General features: G+C 39.1%; 1 protein-coding gene across 3 annotated transcripts in view; it reads left to right on the top strand.

Moving 5' to 3' along the window:
• The window catches only part of LRRC4C (leucine rich repeat containing 4C), a 98267-nt gene that overhangs the window by 68108 nt on the left and 4821 nt on the right, over positions 1-25338 (top strand). The window contains exon 1 of one of the 3 annotated variants that reach the window (XM_050897844.1): positions 21506-21563. The exons of the other annotated variants lie outside the window; for them this stretch is intronic. The gene's annotated coding sequence lies outside the window, so the exon portion shown is untranslated. Of the gene's footprint in view, positions 1-21505; positions 21564-25338 lie in introns of those variants that run through there. 3 annotated transcript variants of the gene reach the window in all.

Genomic DNA, 25338 nt, shown 5'->3' with positions numbered 1-25338 from the left:
CACAGATGGCAGTTATAAAATAACCTGTGCGTAAGGGAGTTTTCTTTTAAATTAATCTAATTACATATATCAATGCCTGCTTGGAGACGCAGAGTTTTGTAGCCTTCTAATTCAGTTCAGTAAAGTTGTGTGTTTAAGCCACTTCAGATGTTCACAATACCAACAAACACCTCCTGACCCCCACATTTAAATCTAGGTAAGTCTCTACCCCTGGTGGTACCTCTTAGTGGTGAATAGCAGAGACCAGCTGCTTTTTTGGAGAGAGAGTCAGTGCTTATAGAGGTTCCTTGGTTTTAGTGGAGCACAGATGTGAGAGCATAGCACTGGGGAACTGTTTCTATGAGCTGCAACTTTCCTGAATAAGGAGTTTTAAGTCTCCTATAGGGGCACTCCTGCATCACTTAACAACACTACATTTGGCTGCACAAGACTGCAAAAAATATACATTTATAACATTTAGGCTGAGTCCTGGGGTTGGAATCTTCAGCTGTTTTTAGGATCAAGTAGAAATGGGAACTTCACTCAGATAGTCCCTGCACACTCCAGCATTTCTCTCTCAGCTGCTCAGCTGCCTGTGAGAGTTTAGATGTAATTTTGCCTTGGGCGTGGAGCCAGTCCCTGCAACACTGAGAGAAGTGATAGTTCAGGGCTGCTCTTTTACTTCTTTTCATCACTGCTGAGTGTTGTTTTACTTTCCTCATTTCAGAAAGAAACTGATCATCCAGTCTGTGGGCTGTCAGCAGCTCTCTCTCTCATTTTTTTCTGCGGTGCAGCCCGGCAGGGACTGCCAGCCATCCACAGTGTTTCCACACCCTGGCTGCTCTGCCCCCAGCTGCCCAGCCTCCTTTGCCTGCAGTGCATATCCATAAATTGCCCCCAGCAGACACGCCATTGCGTGCAGTGTGATCACTAAGGCAGCAGCTGCGGTTAGATAGAGAGCTCTAGCAGTCTGCTGCCTAAAAGGAGAGGTTTTACCATATTGGATCTGGTCACACAACCATGAAGTCCAGTATCTTCCTTTAAGCAATGAGCAATACCTGATGTTTCAAATGAAGCTGAAAGCATCTAACGAAGTAACTGCAGAATTGTGTGTGGCAGAAGAAAAGGGTTTATTTTACTGGCTCTGTGTGCCTATGAAATGAAAGCACAGCTACTTCTACTATAGACCATAGAGCCATGAGTCCCTTCTGTGTCTGGACTTAGACTTAGGAACACTTCAGTAATAATGACAGACTGTCTTTCATTGGTCTGGGAAAAAACCATGGTGAGAGCCAGAGAGGTCATGTGCAACTTAGACTTGGTGAAAAACGTCTTTTCTATCTTTCTATCTGAATTTACAGACAGGTTGGAATTGTCCTGGCCAAACTAACAAAGCTCATTGAATTACATGCTGCTCAAGCTAGCACACTATGCTGTTAACATTGTTTCATTATATTTTATTGCTGATTGCAGGTCCACTGGTATGGAACACTGTGTGTTCAGATAAAGCTCCTCTGAAGCAGCAATTTGTTAAAATGGTGGAACCCTGATAAGGATGTAGAAATTAAGATACCTTTAATGAGTTATAAAAGCACTGTCCATCTACAGCTGTTCTTAGAAACTGATAGTGATTTCCATGTTCTAGTGATCATGTAATTTTAAAACCAGTGATCTTTGCTGATTTTTATTGGCTGTGATAATTTTGATTGAATTGTATATGCTGGTGGTGATAATAAGACTAAAATGTTCTGTGTTTAATGTAACTTGATTTTCAAGGTTTCAGAAGGACCAAAACCATGGGTGACAGATTTTTAGATGAAATCTTTTATGATGCAGTGTTTCAGGAGGTTGTCTTAGTACATGCAGAATCCCAGCTGCAGTAAGCTGTACATCTTTGTTACACTGCTGGATATCTTTTCAGATGAAACACTAAATCCAGAACCTATAGTATTTTGTGGATATAGGGATATCAATTATGTCAGAAGAACTGTTTTTTAAAAGAAACAGGTCTTCAACAAAGAAAGATTTTCCAAGTGATTCAATCTTAGAAAAGTCAGGGTCAATTTTAGATAGACTATACAGATCTTTGTTCCTTTTTTGGTAGACTTGTTTCCCAATGCTGTTCAGTCCAAAGGATGAATTAGAACTCAAAAATTTCTTCAGCTACTGTAATTAAAACATTGAGCTAGCAACTTCTTTTTTTAAAATGTGAATTTCTTAATCACATAGGAAAATATATTTGCCAGTTCCACAAGACATATTTGAAGGAGATTTTGATTGATTCTGGGGACTGGAATGGAATTGTCTCATGTTTGTGTCTGGCTCAATACAGACACCACTAATTAAGAGTATGCTCTTTTGGTTCACTGTGCAGAGATTAGATTCATTTCAATGAAGGCAAAGTCTTGGGTCCTGATTTAAAAATAGGTATTGCAGATGTTCCACAGAGGAAAGCTCTTTGAAATGTCTCCTTGGGTACATGCAGTTCCCTGCGTTTGTGCTTAGTAGTAGAGCATAATTAGAGTTCAAATTAATGGATCATGTGGCTACCCTCAAACAAGGCTAGGCTAGGCTAAGTCAGTAGTTAAGTGAGTTGATTTCCTCTTTTGAGACCTTAATTCCAGTCCCTATCTCTTTTTTAAGCATGTGTGTCTGTGAAATATGTATGCTTTGTATGTTTATACATATATGTATTTATCTCTCAACTAACAACAGAATAGATAGTCAGTTGGGCTAACATCCTTGGCAGGTTGAAATAACATTTGTTAAGTGTTGTTTGTCTGGAACCCCACACTGCAAACAAATATCTGAGGAACTGGTCTTAGTAGCTTTAAGGCATGATTATTCTATGAAATAGAAAATGGTAACAAAGACACTCATCTTCCCATTTCATTATCTCTCCCCAGAAGAAATTACCTTTCAGTTGCATGGCACAATATTCAAGTTGTTGAATCCTAGTCTCTCAGGACTGTCTCAAAGGATTGGTAATGGTTTCAGACCCTCTGTGTAAACTTCCATTGCACACTATAATTCTGCACTTTCTCAGCTCCATAATTTTTGTTATTTCTGTCTGGAGTGCAGCACTAGTAAGAACTTAAAAAGGGATGAGACTAAATTAGGGATAGAGGACATCACAACATGGTTCTCTTTCTAACTTAGAAATAGGTGATCTATATATTACTCAACTGAACCCAATATAAAAAGGCTTTTAAAACTCCAGGAAAATTACAACAATGCAATAACAAGCCACAAAGAGAGCTCTGGCTCAAATCCTCAAAACTAGGTGAATACCTTACTCCTACTTCAGGAATTAAAGATTTGATTATCGTGAAGTATGCTGGCTTCAGTCCTTTAAGTCTCCAAGTATCTATGCTTATCTGTAACTGACCCACAAGAAAATACACAAGTGAGAGAGGATCAGGATACAGCTTTTAACAGGGATGAAAAGAATAGAGATCTTGTGAAAATTGAACAGGACTGCATTACTTTTCTTCTAAAAATATACAGGGTATAATAAACCTTTTGTGGAAAGAAAGTGTTTTTCTAATGATTTTACTAAGGCCAGCATTTCCTCCTCAGAACCTAATTAAAAATGATTTCTTTTAGATAATGGTTTGGGGTTACCTTGTAGGATGGATAAAACTCTCTTGTAAAGTCTGCAGAAATTAAATTCTTTAGATTTTTATCCCCAAGCTCTGCAAAAAGTATTTCCAGGCTTCTGAATAGTTTATTATCATCAAAACCACTGCGTACATTTCAGTGTATTGCATAACAGGCTATTGTTCAGTAAATGCTATTGGCAGTGGTTTTGGAAGGGAGGAGGAGATGAAGAAAAAATAAAAAAAATAATAAAAAGAAGGCAACTTAAAAAGAAAATACGGCTTCTAATTAAATGAAAATTATTTTTTTCTGGCAAGCTCTATGTTTTTTGCGTTGTGTAACTTTTTACCCCTTAAGTTATAGATATATCAGATGGTCAAAGGAATAATTAACCATAAATCAATGATTCTCTTTCATTCATAATTACAAAAGAGCATTTTTCATCTTTAGTTTTCTGGGGTGCAACGTTTTCAGTTGTTTTTTCACACCACATGAGTCAATAGCACTAATGAGCCAGATATGGCTGTAGTAATTAACTGAGATGAGCTGCTTTTTTTTTTTTTTTTTTTTTTTAATCTGACCCTTTATTGAGAAAGACTATATAACTCTATGATCTTAAGTCAGGAAGCTACTCTGCTGAGTTTCAAGATCAAATCAGCTTCAGCTCAGACTGAGTAATGACCTCCCCAGCATCTTTCAGCAGGAGGGTGTAAATTTATAATCTTCAGTATTGCAGCACAAAAGTTCTGCTACGTGTATTACAGGAATAACTCCATTAGCTGTGTCACAGGACTATTGTCTTCACCTAAGAGTTGCAACTAACAGCAAATGTTGCACATGCCACTCAGCTTTGCTGTGAGTGAACAAGTGATAGGGTAAATAATCCCTAAACTGCTTACAAAAGCCAAGTTTTAATTCTGCTTTTCCATAACATGTTTAAGTTTAACTTGTGAAGATTGATCTTTAGCATTGCTCAGGTACAACAGGTATCTGATACTACATGTAGGCAAGTATAGGGGAAAAAAAAATCCCCAAAAGACTGGCTTGTTTGGTGTGGTGGTTTAATGGCAGTTAGCAGCTAACCACCATGCAGCCGCTTTCTCACTCCCCCCCCTGCCCTGCTCCCAGTGGGATGGGGAGCAGAATCGGGAAAGAAGGTAAAACTCATGGGTTGAGATAAGAATGGTTTAATAACTAAAGTAAAATTTAATGCTAACAATAATAATAATGAAATATAGTAACAGTAATAATAGTAATGAAAAGGAATATAACAAAAAAAAGAAGAGGGGAAAAAAAAAGGAAAAGAAAAAAGAAAAAACAAAACAAAACAAAAAACCCCAGTGATGCACAATGCAATTGCTCACCACCCGATGACTGATGCCAGAGCAGCGATCCGCCCCTCCCAGCCAACTTCCCCCTGTTTATATACTGGGCGTGACGCTCCATGGTATGGAATATCCCTTTGGCTAGTTCGGGTCAGCTGCCCCGGCTATGCTCCCTCCCAGCTTCTTGCACACCTGCTTGCTGGCAGAGCATGGGAAACTGAACAATCCTTAACTAACTTAAGATAAGCGCTACTTAGCAACAAGTAAAACATCAGAGTGGTATCAACATCATTCTCACACTAAATCCAAAACACAGCACTGTATCAGCTACTAAGAAGATAATTAACTCTATCCCAGCCAAAACCGGGACATTTGGACAATCACCATTTTCATGTCCAGAAAACCTAGGATTCTACAGTATTAAGCGAGCGTGAATAGTTTTCTTCCTACTCCGACATTTTGAGTTATACTGTAAACTATATCAAAATTGCACTTTTAAATGTATTTTGGACAATAAACTTCAGGTCTTCAATCAGCTATAGAAAAATTTTTGAAGTGCAATCTCTTGGCAAAGCCTTTTTGCAGTGTCCAGATTTTGCAACCAGCTGCTTTGAGTAACAAGAAAAATTCTATTAGCTCATACTTGTCTTTGTATGAGTAAGAAAGGAATCAAACATCAAAGATTACGGGTACTGTTTTCTAATACAGTCCTGATAGTTTTAAAAACTTTGTTCTAACTCAGTTGCAGTGCTGTAAGGCCTCATTAAGATCAAACATTTAAAATAATGGAAGGCTGTGATCTTCTCCAATATATGTTGTTAACTCGTGTTTAAGATAGATCTGTAACTTTAAACAGAAAGGCGAGATTTCTGCATATTGCATGAGAGAATGTGATACTGGTAAGGGGTATGGCATTTGCCTGAAGGGACAAGTGGCAAACAGCAATATAATAGAAACATGTAGAAGCAATCATCACAATTTCCTTTTTCAAATCCTCTTAATCACTTCATTGGTCAAAGGCACATGAGTTATCCTTGAGTGAGCTGACTGGGCAAATAGGGGAGATAAAGTGATTCATTTGATTTCTACAGTTCAAAACAACCGATTATTTAGTACCTGATCATGAAAGTAAACCTAAGGTGGACTTAATACTATCAAGAAGACAACATTGTTTAGACAAAAAAAAAAAAAAGAAAGCTTGAACTTGGGACCTTTGAGTACTGATCCTGAATTTGTTAATTACGGTATGACTTTGGCAAGTCATAATTCATCAGGAGAGGAGTAAAAAATGGAATTTAAATACTTATACTCTGCACCCTTTAATGTCTTCATTCTGGAGAGAAGACTCTTATGCTTATCAAACACTGAATTCCTTATAACCATCATCCACACCTCCTAGAAACATCCTTTTGTTTATTTCTTTTCACAGAAATCCAATAGTCATTGTAAAGGAAAGAGACACAAATTGTAAAGGAAAGAGACACAAAAAGTTGTAGGGTATTTTTTTGACCCTGCTGTTGATTAAGTTGAAACATTTTTGAAAAATACTGCATTAAATATGGTTTTCATAAGAATATAATTAACTAATTACCAGACATATTAAAAAACTAATCTTCATTCTTGTTCATTAACAATGAACAAAGAGAGGTGGTATCCTTTTTTGTTGCTGTTGTTTTTCTTCAGTGTAAGTCCATTCACTCTCAGTTGTCTGTTACCAGCACTTGGATAAAAATGCAGGGTCAGGAGTTTGAGAAACTATCTAAATGGATGCCGTGAGCCAGATTCTGTGCCAGTGAAGCTACGCTGATTTATACAAGCTGTGGATCTGGCCTGTGAATTTTAGACAGTAAACACTATTACAGCACAGTCAGGACTTTCTACAGGCATTCTTCATGCTATAGAACACTGGCTCAGCATCCATAACTGTAATTTTGTGTTGACTGACCTGATCTTTATGCACTGAATTAAAATGGAAACTTCCCATTAAAAGAACATTCCAAGATACCAAATTCAGCATGCGTTCAGAAAAGAGAACTTTTTTCTCAGGAGGACGAAGAGTCAGGTCACTTTAGTTGAAGTATGAAGTCTGGATTTTTGAATTTTATTCGTGTTATTGATGATTGCGCCACCATGTAATGGGCAGAGTGGCATGGCCAATGACCTTCATAAGGCACAAGGTCTTCACAAGGCTGCTCCGTGGGATACATTTGCTAGTTCATACTAATCAGTAGCGATCCCTTTGGAGTATGTGTTCAGCTATAGACCTTGCATCCACAATATATAGAGAGAAATTAAGTGGAAGTGTTTTTGTTGCAAATGGAATCAGACATTATTCCTTGCAGTCTGCAAGGAAGGTGCAGCAAACCCGTGTTCAAAATCCTTGAATCAATAGTCTGAGAATCACAATTTCAAGAAGAGGACAGTAGTAGCCCTGTACCAACTTCCAGGTGTACTGTCTGCTGTGTCTGCATTGTCTGTTCAGCAATCACTAATGAAATTATTCCTCTCACTCCCTAGTATGTTCTTACTTTGCCTTTCAGTAAAAATTAGGAGATAAAGAATAACAGTGAAGAGCAATTGAGTATGGTCTAGTAAGTGCCTTTCTCACTCTTAAGTACTGCTTGTTAAATTTCATTTTGAAAAATGAAGCTGTATTTAGTATAAATGTGAGGGATCCTAGTGAGAAGAAAAGCACCCCAAACCATTAAAAGAAAAAATCTGTTCTTTTTGCTGCTATATAATTTTGAAATGACTTAGCAATTTGTACTATACTTAAGGAAAAAAAAAATTGCTGACAACTTGGACACCAGACTGCAGGTAAAAGAAATTTTAAAAGGAGGATTTAGTACTCTTTAAGAAGGAAAAATGAAGTTTGTAAGTTCCTGGCAGACCCTTAATTAAATTGAAAGGTGTCTTGCTATGCTACTTTTATACATTAAGGAGAAACTATTAAGCCTGTTTTGCTGACTGCAGTATACTGCAGTCCTGCAGGTTACATTGCTGGGCTGCTTTGTGGAGCAGCAGAAAACTCTCCCCCCTTAAACAGCTGTAAAGAATTATGCTAAGATTTTAATACAGCTTTGCTCTCTTATTCTTGTGGTTACCTATAGAGAGAACTTTAAATCCCAGTATTTGCCACTAAGCATTAATTTGTTACCTGTTTTAAGTAAGAAACGAAGCAGCAGTTGCTGAAGGCAGTCTAAAGAGCAGATACTGAATGTTTATAGATCCCACCAAATGATGGCTACTCTCCTGCAGTATTTGTCTTCACTTTTAAGAAGAGGTAAGATAATTCATGGCTAACTCTTTCCCAAGTAGTGTCTGATGCCCTGGATCACTCAAGACAAATGTCAGGGATAAGAGAGACTGTCTAGCACATGCTTCTGCAAATACCAATAGACAGATTATCAGTATGCATATGTTACTGTTGACTAAAGGATGTGGAGTACTAGTCTGCTCACATTGGATACCTAGCTTTCTGTCTGCCCTGAAAAAGATCTGTTGTATCTGCTGAACAAGACAGGAAGTTGCAAGAAGCTATTTTAGCAGTTCTGTAAAAGCAGATTGTTCTTCCAAGCTAATCCTACAGCAGTGCTGTTCTGACAGAAATACTGTTCTCTAACATGATACAAGTGAATGAGAAATCCACTCCACTTGGAGTCAAGCCTTCTTTCGAAAATGCACTTTCCAAAACAGTAGGGAAGTTTATCCTAATTGTTGTTGTATGTCAAATTTAAGCATAGATATATACCCCACATTTCTAAAGTTTGCCTTCAATTTCATTTGAAGATAGCAGTCTTCAGTATTTCTTGATATAACATGGTAAACTATAAAAAACCTACTATGTTTCTCTCCAGAAATAACTAATTTCAGTGGAGAATAAGATAATTCTGATATATATATATGTCATTTGTTAATGTAGGATTTAAAGCTCACACGGAATCTTCTAGATAAAAGTCAGTATATAACTGTAAGCTATTACCATCTATTAGTCAATGTAAAACCTCCTAAATCCCATTTACACCAGACATAACGCATTAGAAAGGTTGGAGATAAGGATCTCTCTTCATTCATTGTGGAGTATGTCTGCTGTCTTTATTTCATAGCTACCATTGCAACCCTATATTTCATGGTACTAAGGAAGAAAAAAGAGAAAAAGAAAGGAGATAACTTATTTAGAAAAGGGAAAGTTTATTTTTTAAGAACTAAAACTAAATCCATTCTTAATGTACTATTACCATTCTTTCAGCATTTCAGCAATCAGAAGAGAGATCTTTATTACACAGTTAAAACAAAAGCATTTGTCTTATCTTTACCATTTGAAGTCTATTTTATAAAAGCTGCATTTTCATAGCAATTGGCTATCTGAACCTCCTGATATTCCTCAAGAATGAATCAGTCTAGTTTAGAGGGCAACAAGGATCACAAACTTCAGCTGGAATAAAAATCATTCTGGTTTCATTGACTTGAATGGAACAATGCCAGTTTATCCCATCTGAGAACTAGACTAAATTCAGCCAATTTCTGTAGAGTTACAGAGAAAAAGATTGCCTTCAGACTTCTGGAATGGAAAGAATTATAAAGAAAAGAAGCCACAGGAATGTGCTATGTATATAATTTCCCCCCCCCCTCCCCCCCCGAGCCATAGAGGAGTTCACATATAAAAAAATTTGTTTTTTCCGTCATCCCCTCTCTGATAGTGATAGTTTAGGGTTAGATCTATGGCTTCCTCTAATAGAGGAAGTCCTTAAATCTGTGCATGCTCCTTATCTCTGATACCCAGCAGCTCTCCTGTCTTCCATGAAAGCCTTCTGAGATTTAGATCCCAGTCCAGAAATCAGGTCTAGTAAGGGAGATCTCTGTGCTTCTGTGTGAAGAATGTGAGACATAATTTCCTGTAGTCTTCACTGGTTCTAGCTGCTGTTATTACATCTTGTCACTTCCTGAGCTTTCTTCAGTATTGAGCATATGGACAGCAATATGAGTAAAGAAATGAAGGTGTTTTTCCCAAGATACTTGAACGCAGGTTTTAAAATCATTCTTGCAGATCAAGGGCAGACATTCACAGCCAATTACTTAGTAATAGCTGTCATTAGGCATGCTTGCACAAGTGGATATAGCTAGAAATATCAGGCAAATAGCAAAATCTACTCTACAATTAATTATGTAATCTTCCAGACTAAACAGTCCACTATGTGATGTAGGTCTGTAAGGCAGAGCAGTGCTGGTGATACATATGCTATACAGCGTCTGTATTTAACTGCAACATTAGCACTTAAACTTATCGTTGTTCTTAGCAGCCCACGACCACATGGAACTGGTGTGAAATACTCTGGTAAGAGAGTGCCTGATGATGCCAAAAGTCTTCAGATGCATACTTCATGGGAGGTCTGCGTTATCAATGTATTTGTCCACTTGAAGTGCTTGCATGGTCCCCCTGTTAACAACTGCCTGAAAATATTTAATGTACTTTTCCTCATGCATCATTCTGGATTAGAGAGTGTAGATAAGAATCCAGGAAATAGTTCTCAGCCAGAGAGATCTGGACACTTTAACACTTTTGTCATTCAACTATATTTTTAATGTGCTTAGGCTGGAGCAATAGTTAGAATTTAAAAATTCAGAAAGTATTTTCCTGATAGGAAACAAATAAGTTTTTTAGAAATAGTGTTGAACTATATTTTACAAAGTGTATTAAGTATACCTATACATGTATAGATACATGTATTTGAATGCAAGCTTCATTGGTTGCTTTGTGTTTTGATACTATCTTTAACTATATGACTAGATCATATTTTTCCCATAGTAACTCTGTGTCTTTCAATGTACAGAATGAAAAAAAAACCAACCTGAATTCAGTACTTGGGCTTTTATCAGTAATGTTCTCCTTTTTTTTGTAACTGTTTGTTGCCATAAGGTGTGACAGCTGCTTTAAACCTGTGCTGAGTGTGTCTGTACAACTTTCAGTGACTATACTATAGGTATATCCCTAGCATGGAACATTTCATCTGTAAATGGTTAAAATTTCACAAAGTTGTAAGAAACTGAAAACAGCCTTTCGCAATGGCAGATGTACATCCTTAATAATAGGTGGTATCACTGCTGTCTGCGATAAATATATTTGTATTGCTATACAAGTCGGCATAGTAATGGAAAGCTTTACTGCAAACGGGCATATTTATATCCTTGAATAACAACAGCTATCAAATTTATTCTACTTTCGACAGGTAATTTTCAAATTTGTTTTGAACCTTGGATTCACTCTCTTGCTATAGATTTTTAAAGTAGCAGAGTAATTTCTTGGAATCTTTTAAGAATCCAATATGTTAGTATCTTGACATTTTAAAATACTACATTACTTTTGTTTCATAGCATGCTTTCACATACATGAATTCTGTCTTTTGGGCTGTCTCCGTTACTACTTTTCCTTTTATGTTATGTGACAGTTTTAATTAAATGAAAAATAAATTTCCCTCTCCCTGAAAAGTATCCTAAAAGAATGGCATCAAAGCCCTAGTGCTTACATCAGCAATAATCTGCAGTTGGCTCTGTATAGCAAATTCTTATTGACATATGAGATGGAGTCCTGACTCCACTGAAATCAAAGACAAAACTCCCATTGGTTTCTGTAGGAGTCAATTTTTACCCATGATTTTCTCTCATGGATCTAGTTAAAAATGGAAGTCTGTGGTGGGAACATGAACATAGAACTTCAGCGTCTGAAGAGCTGAACAAGCAGGCGGCACTGCTGATACTGGACATGGTATCCTGTTGAAGCAGATAAAGAGCACTTCAGTGAAAATGATCATTTACTAAAGAAGTATATGCCAGCTTTCCTGGATTTGATATGAATTTCATACTAATGTAATAATACTTTGAATTTGGCCAGTGATTTCAATAAGCAGGCTATAAACAGCCTACATAGAGAAGGTATTCCATCACATAAAAGTATATTCATCAATTTAAAAACCAGGTCTATGTGAAAATATGAAGTAACTTATTTTTCTCTGTAAGGCTTATTGCAGTGAAAAGTTTCAGAGAGATAACGTCTTCTCTGTCTTTATCATTTATGATTCTTGCATCTTCGGTCATAGGCTTGCCAAGCTGGTGAAGAGGGCTTTAAACTAAAGTTGCTGGGGGAGGGGAACTTCAATCCATCCCACTCCTACCAGTTTGATGCCAACGCGAGCCATAGATGCCCAGAGCCTGGAGAGGGATCACAGGTCAGCAGGAGAGCACCTGAAGAGCAGCACAGAGGAATTCCATCTACTCCAGCCAGTAGATCACCTTCACTGGGGGCCCAACTTAAATGTCTCTATGCAAACACACATAGCATGGGGAATAAACAGGAGGAGTTAGAGTTGTACACACCCCTGTAGGGCTATGACCTTATTGGCATCATGGAGGTGTGGTGGGATGGTTCCTATGACTGGACTGTTGGAAAGGAAGTATATAGGCTCTTTAGGAAGGACAGGCGGGAGAGACAAGGAGGAGGTGTTGCCCTCTGTGTCAATGACCAGCTGGAGTGCATGGAGCTCCACCTGGGGATGGATGAGGAGCTGACCTAGAGCTCATGGGTCAGGATTAAAGGAAGGGCAGGGACAGGTGACATTATAGTGGCAGTCTGCTACAGGCCACCCAACCAGGAAGACTGAGTGGATGAGGCCCTCTATAGACAGATAGGACCAGCCTCACGTTCACAAGCCCTGGTGCTCATGCTTCAACCACCCCAATATCTGTTGGAGGGACAACACAGCAGGGCATAAGCAATCCAGGAGGTTCCTGGAATGCATTGATGATAATTTCCTTCTCCAAGTGACAGAGGAGCCAACGAGGAGAGGTGCTAGGCTGGACCTTGCTCTCACCAACAAGGAGAGGCTGGTGGGGAATGTGAAGGTCAAGGGCAGCCTTGGCTGCAGTGACCACGAAATGGTGGAATTCAAGATCCTTAGGGCAGCGAGGAGGGCGCATAGCAAGCTCACTCCCCTGGACTTCAGGAGAGCAGACTTTGGCCGCTTCAGGGATCTGCTTGGTAGAGTACCATGGGATAAAGCCCTGGAGGGAAGAAGGGACCAAGAAAGCTGGTTAATATTCAAGGATCACCTCCTCCAAGCTCAGGAGCAATGCATCCCAACAAAGAAGAAGTCAGGCAAAAACGTCAGGAGGCCTGCATGGATGAACAATGAGCTCCTGAACAAACTCAAACACAAAAAGGAAGCCTACAGAGGGTGGAAGCAAGGACAGGTAGCCTGGGAGGAATACAGAGAAATTGTCTGAGCAGCCAGGGACCAGGTTAGGAAAGCTAAAACCCTGATAGAATTAAATCTGGCCAGGGATGTCAAGGGCAACAAGAAGAGCTTCTATAGGTACGTTGGTGATAAAAGGAAGACTAGGGAAAATGTGGACCCTCTCCAGAAGGAAACAGGAGACTCGGTTACCTGGGACATGGAGAAGGCCAAGGTACTCAATGACTTTTTTGCCTCAGTCTTCACCGGCAAGTGCTCCGGCCACACCGCCCAAGTCGCAGAAGGCAAAGGCAGGGACTGGGAGAATGAAGAACCGCCCACCGTAGGAGAAGATCGGGTTCGAGACCACCTAAGGAACCTGAAGGTGCACAAGTCCATGGGACCTGATGAGATGCATCTGCGGGTCCTGAGGGAACTGGCGGATGAAATGGCGAAGCTACTATCCATTGTATTTGAGAAGTCATGGCAGTCCGGTGAAGTTCCCACTGACTGGAAAAGGGGAAACATAACCCCCATTTTTAAAAAGGGAAAAAAGAAAGACCCGGGGAACCACAGGACAGTCAGTCTCACCTCTGTGCCTGGCAAGATCATGGAGCAGATCCTCCTGGAAACTATGCTAAGGCACATGGAAAATAAGGAGGTGATTGGTGACAGCCAACATGGCTTCACTAAGGGCAAATCGTGCCTGACAAATTTGGTGGCCTTCTACGACAGGGTTACAGCATTGGTGGATAAGGGAAGAGCAACTGACGTCATCTACCTGGACTTGTGCAAAGCATTTGACACTGTCCCGCACGTCATCCTTGTCTCTAAATGGGAGAGACATGGATTTGACGGATGGACCACTCGGTGGACAAGGAATTGGCTGGATGGTCGCACTCAGGGAGTTGCGGTCAATGGCTCGATTTCTGAGTGGAGAGCAGTGATGAGTGGCGTTCCTCAGGGGTCAGTATTGGGACCGGCGCCATTTAATGTCTTTGTCAGGGACATGGACAGTGGGATTGTCGACATGCTGGAGGGAAGGGATGCCATCCAGAGGGACCTTGACAGGCTTGACGGGCAGTGGGCCCGTGCGAACCCCATGAAGTCCTACAAAGCCAATTGCAAGGTCCTGCACATAGGTCAGGGCAATCCCAAGCACAAATACAGGCCGGGTGATGAGTGGATTGAGAGCAGCCCTGCGGAGAAGGACTCGGGGGTGCTGGTTGACGAGAAGCTCAACATGACCCGGCAATGTGCGTTTGCAGCCCAGAAAGCCAACTGTGTCCTGGGCTGCATCAAAAGAAGCGTGACCAGCAGGTCGAGGGAGGTGACTCTGCCCCTCTACTCCGCTCTCGTGAGACCCCACGTGGAGTACCGCGTTCAGCTCTGGGGCCCCCAACATAAGAAGCACATGGACCTGTTGGAGTGAGCCCAGAGGAGGGCCACGAAGTTGATCAGAGGGCTGGAGCACCTCTCCTATGAAGACAGGCTGAGAGAGTTGGGGTTGTTCAGCCTGGAGAAGAGAAGGCTCTGGGGAGACCTTATAGCAGCCTGCCATTACCTGAAGGGGGCCTACAAGAAAGCTGGAGGGGGACTTTTCACAAGGGTGTGTAGCGATAGGACAAGGGGTAATGGCTTTAAAGTGAAAGAGGGTAGATTTAGATTAGATGTAAGGAAGAAGTTCTTCACTGTGAGGGTGGGTGGTGAGGCACTGGAACAGGTTGCCCAGAGAGGCTGTGGGTGCCCCATCCCTGGAAGAGTTCAAGGCCAGGTTGGATGGGGCTTTGAGCAACCTGGTCTAGCGGAAGGTGTCCCTGCCCATGGCAGGGGGGTTGGAACTAGGTGATCTTTAAGATCCCTTCCAACCCAAACCATTCTATGATTCCGTGATTCTATGATTTATAGACGGTCTGGACAGAAAGGGAATAACTCATATAATTTACCACTATTTCTCGCAAACTCCTTTTGAGCCTTTGATTTTCACCAAGCTGCATTCAAGGTTTCTTTGTTGTGCTGGTTTTGGCTGGGATAGACTTAATTCTCTTCACAGTAGCTAGTATGGGATTATGTTTTGGATTTGTGCTGGAAACGGTGGTGCTAATACAGGCATGTTTCAGTTACTGCTGAGCAGTGCTTACACAGAGTCAAGGCCTTTGCTGCTTCTCACACCACCCCACCAGTGAGTAGGCTGGGGGTGCACAGGAAGTTGGGAGGGGACACAGCTGGGACAGCTGACCCCAACTGACCAAAGGGATATTCCATACCATATGACATCATGCTCAGCGTATAAAGCTGGGGGAAGAACAAGGAAGGGGGGACGTTCAGAGTTATGGCATTTGTCTTCCCAAGTAACTGTTATGCGTGATGAAGCCCTGCTTTCCTGGAGATGGCTGAACACCTGCCTGCCAATGGGGAGTAGCGAATAAATTCCTTGTTTGGCTTTGCTAGTGTACGCGGCTTTTGCTTTACCTATTAAACTGTCTTTATCTCAACCCATGAGTTTTTTCACTTTTACTCTTCTGATTCTCTCCCCCACCCCACTGGGGGGGAGTGAGCAAGCGCCTGCATGGTGCTTAGTTGCTGGCTGGGGTTAAACCACGACATTTGTCAATGATAACTTTTTCAGGCAGATCTACATTATCAGTTCTTGAATCAGTCCATATAGTCTGTGAAGATATGCACTATGTTTTGGATACCTCAGGAAAACACATTGGGATGGATGATACGGGATTGTGCTAGTGCCTCCTTTCAGCACATATAGAAACAGAATGCTCCAGTATTAACAAATTACTTCAGAATTATTTTAACATTTGAAAAAAATTAAAGCAGGTTAAAGTAAAAATACATAATTATTTTTGTTTGCAATGTTCAAAGTGGATGACTCAGTTATAAAATTTGACTTAGTTATGTCTCTGGTTTTGCTTCTAATGCTTGACTAAGCTGTCAAGGGAAAGGATAGTTTTTACCTGTTAAAGTAAAACTCAAATGTAGTCTTATATATACATGTGTGACCCTATGACTATGCTTTATACAAACATATTCGGGGGTTAATGCACTTACCATTGAAATTTAGTAACTAAAACATTAGTAATTAATTAGTCACTTTAGAGTGAAACTGATTTTGGAGCATACTATCTTTCAAAAGTACTGTGGCCCATGAAACATCATCAGTCCTTTACTAGGTCAGAAACAGATGTTTGTGGCAGAAGGACTGACACTTGAGAGGATACGATTATTGCAAATGGGAAAGGTGGAGTTCATGTTATCCTGGACTGGTACAGTGGTGCCAGAAGATACTTTGCCTAGTTGCATGTGAAACAGTTATGAACCTCTTAACTATTACCGTCTTCCTTTCCTTCTTCAGCTAGTGAGGATAGTTCCCTGAATGTGAATTTTTGTTCTTTTTCAAGTGATTTGCATCTTCCTAGTTGGATAGCCCCAAATGATAATGAATTTGAAATGTCACATTTTGCCACTTGTACAGTTCTATGGCAGGAATTTTCTTTCAGGTTGCTTTAAACATTTATATTTAAAAATAAGTTCAGGGCTTGCAAAGACCCTGTCTGACATGAGGCTTATATGAAAGCTTTCCTGTGGCCAAGGATCAGAAGATCATAGCACATATATTGGAGAGCCTTCCCAAGAGGAAGCTTTGAGAACAGTTCACAGGGAAAAGGTGACAGTAGGTCCCCGGGAGTCCCTGCCCATTCCCATTGTAGGAAGGATTGAACTGGGTCCCAGGTGACACATACCGGTGTCTGTGGCCTGTTATCTGGGTAGAAGAGAGGAACACTTCTCATGAGATGTCCCATGAGTTTCAAGAAGGAATAGCATAGCAAACATCATAAATTCTAATTTCAAACTCACAATGTATTTCTTCAAACTTGACATCTATAATATCAACATCTTGTGGCAGATACTTGATAATACCTACCAAACCAGAAAAGCATCTGAATACAGTCCTGTAGGAGAAGGAATGAGAGAAAGAATACGCAGATGAAATGACAAATTTAGGATATTTAATGCATTTCTGGAAGGTGTACAAATACTATGATAAGAAGAGTAATACAAGAATCTGTAGAATAGGACAGAACATTTTCTAACATTTAATCAAATTTAGTTTTAAATGTCATGGCATGTTCATCTTTTAAAACTTGATGATCACACCCTTTAGTATGTACATAAAGTCCACATTCTGGTGGAAATGTGATTCAGGAGTTCTGGGTCCCTGTCTTGCCTCTACTGCTGACACCTTTCATTATAGCATATCCACTTGGACTCTTGTGGACTACTGTGAGCAAGATTGATCCATGCTTCGCTCAGATGCAGACTCTGTCTTTGTGCTCTTAGGACCAGGCTGGAGCAGTGCTGTGATGCACATTAGCTTGGGGTCAGCAACAAACTAACGGTTGCTACATGGCTATCGTTTGGAGCAACAAGCATTGCATCTAGTCAGCATGGAGTGTGAAGCTCATGTTTGCAAAGTATCGTGTAGACACGTGCTAAATTTTGACAACTGATTTAATCCATTATTACCTGTTTCTTGAGCCATAAACTAGAATAATATTACCTATCTCCTTTCCAGAGGCCTTGTGAGGATGTGTTTATATTTGATGTCTTGTTAAGGCGATTCAGTCAAGGATGGATTGTTGCCAAAACTCCCATTGTATGCAAAGGGCCCTGGGGCCCCTACATTCATGCAACTCCCAACAACAGAAGTATCAGGTCAAAGTTTGTTGTTCAGATCCAGGAAAATACTTGTAAGTAGTTGTTATAGTCCCCCTGAGTCATCACATAGTTTCACTCTTAATTTTATTTCACTAGCTGCCTCCTAAATTGAATCGAAACATTTTCCCACTTGTAATATTTAAAGGTGTACGAATACTGTATGCAAGAACACCTGTGACCTATTCATTGCCCAGCAGTGATAGATCTGGTAATAATGTGCTTGCTATTCTGGCTGTGCTGCACTTTGGTAACACCTAGGGTTTAATTGAAATACATCCTGACCTTGGTTTTGTTCATGAGGCTTAGAATGGACATAATTACTATGAATCTACTGAGGCGTATTATGGCAAAATGTCATATTACTAATTTTGGCTCCACACATCCTTTTGGGAAAAAAAAAAAAAATCACAAATCTCAGTAAAAAACAATGTGCTGCAGTTTCATAGAAGTCCTAAAACAAGTAGTTTTCAAAAAAATTAACTTCTTATATTTCTCTGTACCTATTTTTTCTCTCAAAACACTATCACAGTATGATAATTGCATTGCCCCTAACAGTTTCAAATTCCTTCATAATTAAATAAACAGCTTGTAAATTGCAGACCACAAAATGCCTGTGTTCCACTCTTACCTTAAGAGGTTTCCATAGTTACCAAGGACAAGAAGTTTAACCATCGTTTGCCAGACTCGAGGCTATTTGCCGCCTTAACTTTTTATCTCATGTCTTTTTTTCTCTTTCTTTGTTTATTAACAGAATGAGGGAGTAATTTGGACTCAGTTAGCCACTACAAATGCAATGATGCAAAATGGACTCTACTACTTTAATGTGTTATTAGCTGGATATGTTTCTCCCAGAAGGTATTTTAGAATAATGCATACTAGCAGTACAGCCTATAGTTACCAAGGTTATGAAATACCTATCAAGCACTTCTTCCACTCAACATCAAATAATTCAGATCTTAAAAAAGGAAGACACCTTTCTTGACACAGCATTATGGCATAGAAATATTTAGGCAGATACCTATTTTAATTCATATCCCAAAAAGCACTGGTGCAGATTTTGCATGGCTGCTTTAATATAATTCCCTTTCATCCCTCAGTCTCCTCTGTTTTACATATTAGAAAATGCATTTGGAAAAACTGCACTTGTTAAGGCACAAACTTGATTTTTTATGCCACTGAAATGGACAATCCTCTGAATTGCTAATCTCAAAATAATCTTAAAATCTTTGTAAATTACTTCAGATTTTACCAGAGCATCTCTGTTGCCAAAGCATAGAAACTACTACTGATCCACAACTGCATTATATGTTCATCAAACTAAAATATTTCCGTCTTCTAGTTTATATTACCTACTGAGGTCAAGAGGACCTTTGAGCAAGGCTCAAAGGATGATGTGTATGGGTAACAAGAATATTCAGCATTAGCACATTCAGTAGACAAATGCACATATTGTAATTTAGGAAAGGATGTTTTGGGCTTTAAAAACTAGGCTCCAATTTTCTAAGATTAGCATGAAACTTTCTTAAGGGCAAGTATATACTCTGATTGCCAATTTTTTTTTGTTGCTCTTCATTGTACCGGCTACGTTTGTATATGCATTCTTAAACAATGTGGTGTTCTGATCTGACATTTCCTACATCTGTTTTTATAGTTTGTGAGTAGGGAGAAAATTTTGGAAGGAATTGGGGCTAACATCTTGGATTCCGTCAGCCTTGCAGTTTTTTGCCTTTGCATCTTTTAAAAGACACAACATTTTAATATTTCATATACTTCACATGCAGATTTTTGCTTGCTAGTTTGAAATCCTGTAGTATGTTGCTGAAAAGAATGTTAATTTACACAATTTCATGCTTCCATGTAAAAAAATTGTTAATATTCTACAAGCCCAGAACTAGTTTGTTTGAAATGAAGTATCACTGTAATACCTTTAAATAGATGTTGTCTTAAATCACTACTAGTCTGCTAAAAACAAAGAAATATTAGTGTTTCAAAATAATGACCACAGTGTGACAGGAGTGAACATTGCATTGTTTTGGAGCAGTGCTTTAGAACATCATATAATTTTTTTAAGGGTTGTTTGTATACTAATTTTGTTGTGGTTCACAGATGCCTTCTGAATGTGGATCTGTGATTTTGCTTTGATAATAAAGCAAAAAGGGATTAAGAAAGCATCCTTTCAATAGTTACAGATATACTACAGTTTAATTGTTGCTCACTGAGGTATTTCTGGCATAAGATAGTGAAATCCTGAAGGTGCTTGTATGACTTCCCCTTATATCGTGGTAGGCACATGAGATGTAGTGACATGCTGCTGTAATTAAGAGAATTTTGTTATCAGGGCTATTGCAAAATTTCTTCTCTACAGTTGTCTGTTTCCCTCTACATAAATATCTGTCCAAAAAAATATGGAAGATGAAACAAACAAAATAGGTTCAGAGAAACTATGTTTTATCAACTGAATTAGTGAAGCGAGAAGAGCAAAATGAGACTTGAATAACCCAAGGGATCAGTGATGAGGTAGAAAACCTTTTTACCTTTATGTAATTGGTTTGAGTCGAGCCCAAGACAATATAGAACAAAAGTTGCTAATGTCTACATGGGGTCTCAAGAAAATGAATCCAAATTAACTTTGAAAAGGGACTAGCTAAACTACATTACATTCTTTTATGGACACTCCTAATTGAAATTACAGTGGCCTTGATTCAATTTAGCTTAAATTAAATTCTAAATAAGAGTGTCTACACAAAGACTTAATGCAATATAATTAACCCACTTTAAAAGTTAATTCCAATTAAATTTCTGGAATGTTTCTGGGTGGACTAGTACCAAGCTGTATTGTGGTGGCTTTTATGAAAGAACTTAAGTTAGTTCATCATGAATAGTTCATAGATTGCTCCTATTCATACAAATGTGAGCAGTCTGAACAGAGAGATTAGGACTGTTTTGTCCTCTTTTCCCTTTGGGTGACATCCAGGGAAAGGTCAATAAAGAAGTCAAATAATTCCTCTCAATAAAAATAAGTATGTCCTAAAGAAATATACATTACATATTGTCTGATGTTTCCTATTATTTTCCTACAAAATTATCAAATGTTATGAGTTGTACTGAGGATACAAAGTGCAAACAACACTTGAGAGTAAAAGAATATTTATAAATAAAGGGACATACCAGACTGATTTAGTTTAAAACACTGTGAAATCTCTTAATTTCCAGTTAAAATACAAATATTTTTGCCTGGACCACGGCACACTAAAATTCTTATTTTTAAAATGTCTATTTCATGTTCATTTCTGTTACCTGAAGTTAAGGAGAAAATTTTAAACCATAGGAAGACATGAGAGAGGAAACGTGAAATCATGCTGGAAAATGAGGGGTGTGAAATAAAGCTGTTTTCTGTATAACAAAATGAAAGAAAAGAAGAAAAAGGCAGACTGGGTCAAACTCATCCTTGATTGAACTCCCCTGAAATCAATGGTGATTCAGGAGGATTGAATGTGTCCAATCACATTTAGGTCTTTCAGGTCAGTGTCTTAGTGATTCAGCTGAGTCTTAAAAGGCTTGCAGAAGAGAACCAGGAAGTATCTGTGGTACAGCAATATCCACTCTGCCTCCTGCACTTATGTGCTTCAAGGGGCCATAGAAAATCCTGACTATGTCCCGGAGTGAAGCAGTGAAACATGCAAAGAGGAGAATAATTTGCATTGTAAGTGTTTTGATTTATCTGGCCTCATGAGTAATCAGTTTGCATTGCAGGGCTGCCTATCTAGCCCTCTTTGGCCTCCACTGTATTTAACTAAAAATAAAATAAAAACCAAATAGATAAAAGCTGCTGGGCTTTGAAACCTCCCAGGTTTTTAGGCATTATTGCAATGGCTCCCTAAACTGTTGTTGAGATTTTTAAAGTCCTATAGCAGTGAAAAGGGAAAAGTGATTTTTAAGAATGGAGGAAAAGATACACAGCTACGTAGTTGTAGTGATGGGTTTTCACTCTACAACAGTCTGTTTAAAAAAACCCAAACACCTCAGACAGGAGCTGATCCATGAGAAAAATAAGATTAGGAAGAGAAAGATATGAGATCTACTGTAACCCAGTTTAATGATTTTGCATGATGATTATTGTAATGCTCTATTAAGAACATAGCATGTGTTCCTTTGTTGGTGGCAAAGACATTCAGTGGAGAAAAAGAATGGTGTCATTGTGCTGTATATAGGCAGGGAACAGCATGCAAAGTGTTTGTACTTCTCTTGAACTGAAAGCTCTAGTCCTCGGGGGTTCAGCCGGGTGGAAAGGAATTTCAGGACAAAAAAGGCAGGGAGGGGAGTGGGAAGGTATGGTGAGTGAATCCCTAGCAATGTGGTTCCATCATCCCAACCCTTCACAGCCATATGGGGACACGCATCTGAGGCTGAAGGAGCATTTGCAGAGCAGATGTTGGTAGAGGATTTCTGACCCCAGTGGAGCTCCCTGCCCACAGTTCAGTCTCTGTTCTGGGACGAGGATTTACCCTCATGTGTTGTCAGTATTTTGTGGAGCTAAAACATATTGTGTGCTTGTCTCTTGGTATCTACACTAAAATTCGCTTGGCTTCCTCTGCTGGCATTGCTGCCAAAAGGGGATCAGTCTCAGGCCCTGAAAGCATTCAGAGTTCCTGAAAAGAGAGTCAAAAGAGTCACTTCTGCATAAGGTTATCCTGGGATTTAGACCTATTTTTATTGTTGTACTCCATGCTCTGTTCCATACAGAAACTATTTTCAATTCTCTGGTGCTGATATTACCGGAAGAAACTTCCCAGCATAACTAGCTGCTTGACATACCTAGCTCCTCTTCATATGTTTGGAAATCTGCCATTTAATTTGCAACTGTGGAGTGGCTTGTTTACTAAAAAATGCAGATATCTTTGCAAAGGTTTTTTCTCTCAAAACCCTCTTTAAAAGGGTGTGATGTACAGCATACGTAACTGTGCTATATAAAGCGAAGCAAAGGTGCATTTTCTGAATGCATCCACATATTCATCAACTTGAAAAAAGTTGTAAAAAGTCATCTGAATGCTCCTCATCCTGAAATTTTCTGGCACATGGCCGAGGGAGAGTTGTGATGATTTAACTGTGCTTTAGTCGAGATTTAACTGTGATGTACTTGTGATGATTTAATTTTACTGTGATAGTTTAATCTCCTGATATCTGATCAATTCTGTCTATATTTTCAATGCAGTGACATGTAGCATCACATCTCATTTTTTAATGGCGGATGTACAGCACCAACCGAAGTGTGTTAGATAATACTCTATCATAAACCATATATTGGGATAAAGCCATGGCCTTTGCACTGCTCCACTGCTGAGACAGTTATTCATAGACCCACAGACTAGATAGAAAGCTAAGTATGAGTTGCCAACAGCAACTAAACTGCCAGTGATCCAGCTAAGGGTCACTGGAGCTTGGGAAAATATCTTTGCCACCTGCTATACCTCATTAGGCAGATTTTTGGGAATGGTGTAGAAGTTCTCTTTTGCAATCAAAGCCCACCATTACAGGAAAATCCTTCAGAGATCAGAGTGAGTATAGTCACTTTCTCCTGCTAAAATAACAAAGAGAGATCAAAGCACATCAGACCTAAGACCTAATTACAAAAAAAATAGAAAAAAGAATTGCAGGTTTCATTACAATGCCCATAAGGAAGACATCTCTGCATACACGTTTGGCAAAGTTACCTTTCAATAGCATAACTACTGCATCCTTCGAGCTGTCCCTAAGGAAAGCTGCACTGTGCATATCTGCAGGGGTAGATTAGCTTTGTCATTCCTTGCTTCATCTTCTGCATTGGATCTTAAGAGGGCAATGCTTTTCGCTCAAAGGAAAATGTGTAGTACATAGAGAGACTAAGTATCAGATAAGCTATAGAGAGGAGAACATGCATATCAAATGTCAATTTGAAAAAAGATTTTTTTAGTTCTGTGGAAATAGAAAACAAAACAAATAACTCTCCATATATGTATATGTATGTCTCCATGGCCATAAAGAGAATATACATTACTGTATTAAAATGACAGATTATATACACTTTGTTAATTAGAGCAATGCCACAGACAGACTTAAGGTCATGTTTGGAAACACATTTAATAATTGTACGGTGTCTGGGGAACTGACTGTACAGTAAGGAAATTCTTAGCATTTTAAACTAGACTTTAAATCTATACAGCAGAGGGCACTAGTGTTATTGAATTGACCATAGAGTTCATATTTTGGTACTAGAAAAATGAAGGAAAAAAAATCGTTTAGAAGACAAAGAGTTGTCAACAAAGACTACAGAAGCTGGTTGATGGTCTGTGTTCCATGTGTGGATTTATAAAGCTAAACCTTCATGTGTCTCTAGCATAATAGACAGATATTGAATAGCAAATTACTCTAGTACAGAGTTCCAGATGAGTCTTTACGTAAAGCTCCATTAAAATATTTCCATAATGTTCTTCAAGGCTTTAAATGAATTTTCCACTGTGTTTTTGTGCTGGCTAATTTTTTTCCAGGGTATTTCCAGGGTATTTATGATTTAAAATTACCCTGATGTGAAATGACTGCACCAAGACTTCCTGAATACTTAAGCTCTGAGCTGTGGAAAACCACCAGTATAAAAGAAAGGACCTTTTTAATACATTCCTACTGCCACTAGGAATCTCACTGCAGTATGTTAGCCTTACGCAAAGCTCACCGGTTGGAAGTGAGGACTTGCAAGGCATTGCCTAGCATATTTTCTGCAGGTCATGGCGGCTTTTTTGAATCATCAGCTCCCCTGTACTTCAGCAGCACCAAGTCCAGTTAGTGTCATCTTATACTAAATACCACATTTTGCTTCCTGTATTACCAAAGAAGAGGGAAAAAAGTTTAGTAATGTAAATAAATCCAAAGTTAAATCAAATGGTGGCTACAAAAGCTAAGATTGCCTCACTGCCTCCCAGAAAACATTCCAGAGAAATGGCAATATAGATCTTCTGTACTTATATATTAAACAAGATACAGCTTAGACACAGAAAAATCGAACACACCAACACATATGAAAGAACTTTCCATCCACATCTCACAAACTGGTGATCCTGTCTTCAAAATTATAGACTCAGAGCAGCTAATAAGTAGTCAGTGACTAAGCTTGTATTTGAAGTATACACAGATTTGAATTTTGCAGAAACCTGAGCATTGCAGAATTCCCTGAGGGTCTTTGACAGGTCATAGTTCTGAGGCATATGTTTGATTGAGAAATCCCTAGCGCAGGACTGGGGAAAAAGGTAAACATAAAAGCCATGGGCAATTTTGGCCTTCAGCACAAGGAAAGAGCTGTTCTATGTGACTGATTCATTGTTTGAGTCAATAACCAAAAATGGAAGAAATATAGGGAATTTATTTTAAAAAGATAAAACAAAAGCATTTCTTCTAAAAATCTTTTTGCAACTGAGACATGGAAACATTTTGATTTGGGTTGAACAAGT

Source organism: Gymnogyps californianus, chromosome 5 (genome assembly GCF_018139145.2).
Source record: "Gymnogyps californianus isolate 813 chromosome 5, ASM1813914v2, whole genome shotgun sequence".
NCBI lineage: Eukaryota > Metazoa > Chordata > Aves > Accipitriformes > Cathartidae > Gymnogyps > Gymnogyps californianus.
The sequence above is the reverse complement of the archived record's forward strand: the minus strand, read 5'-3'. Positions and strand labels throughout refer to the sequence as shown.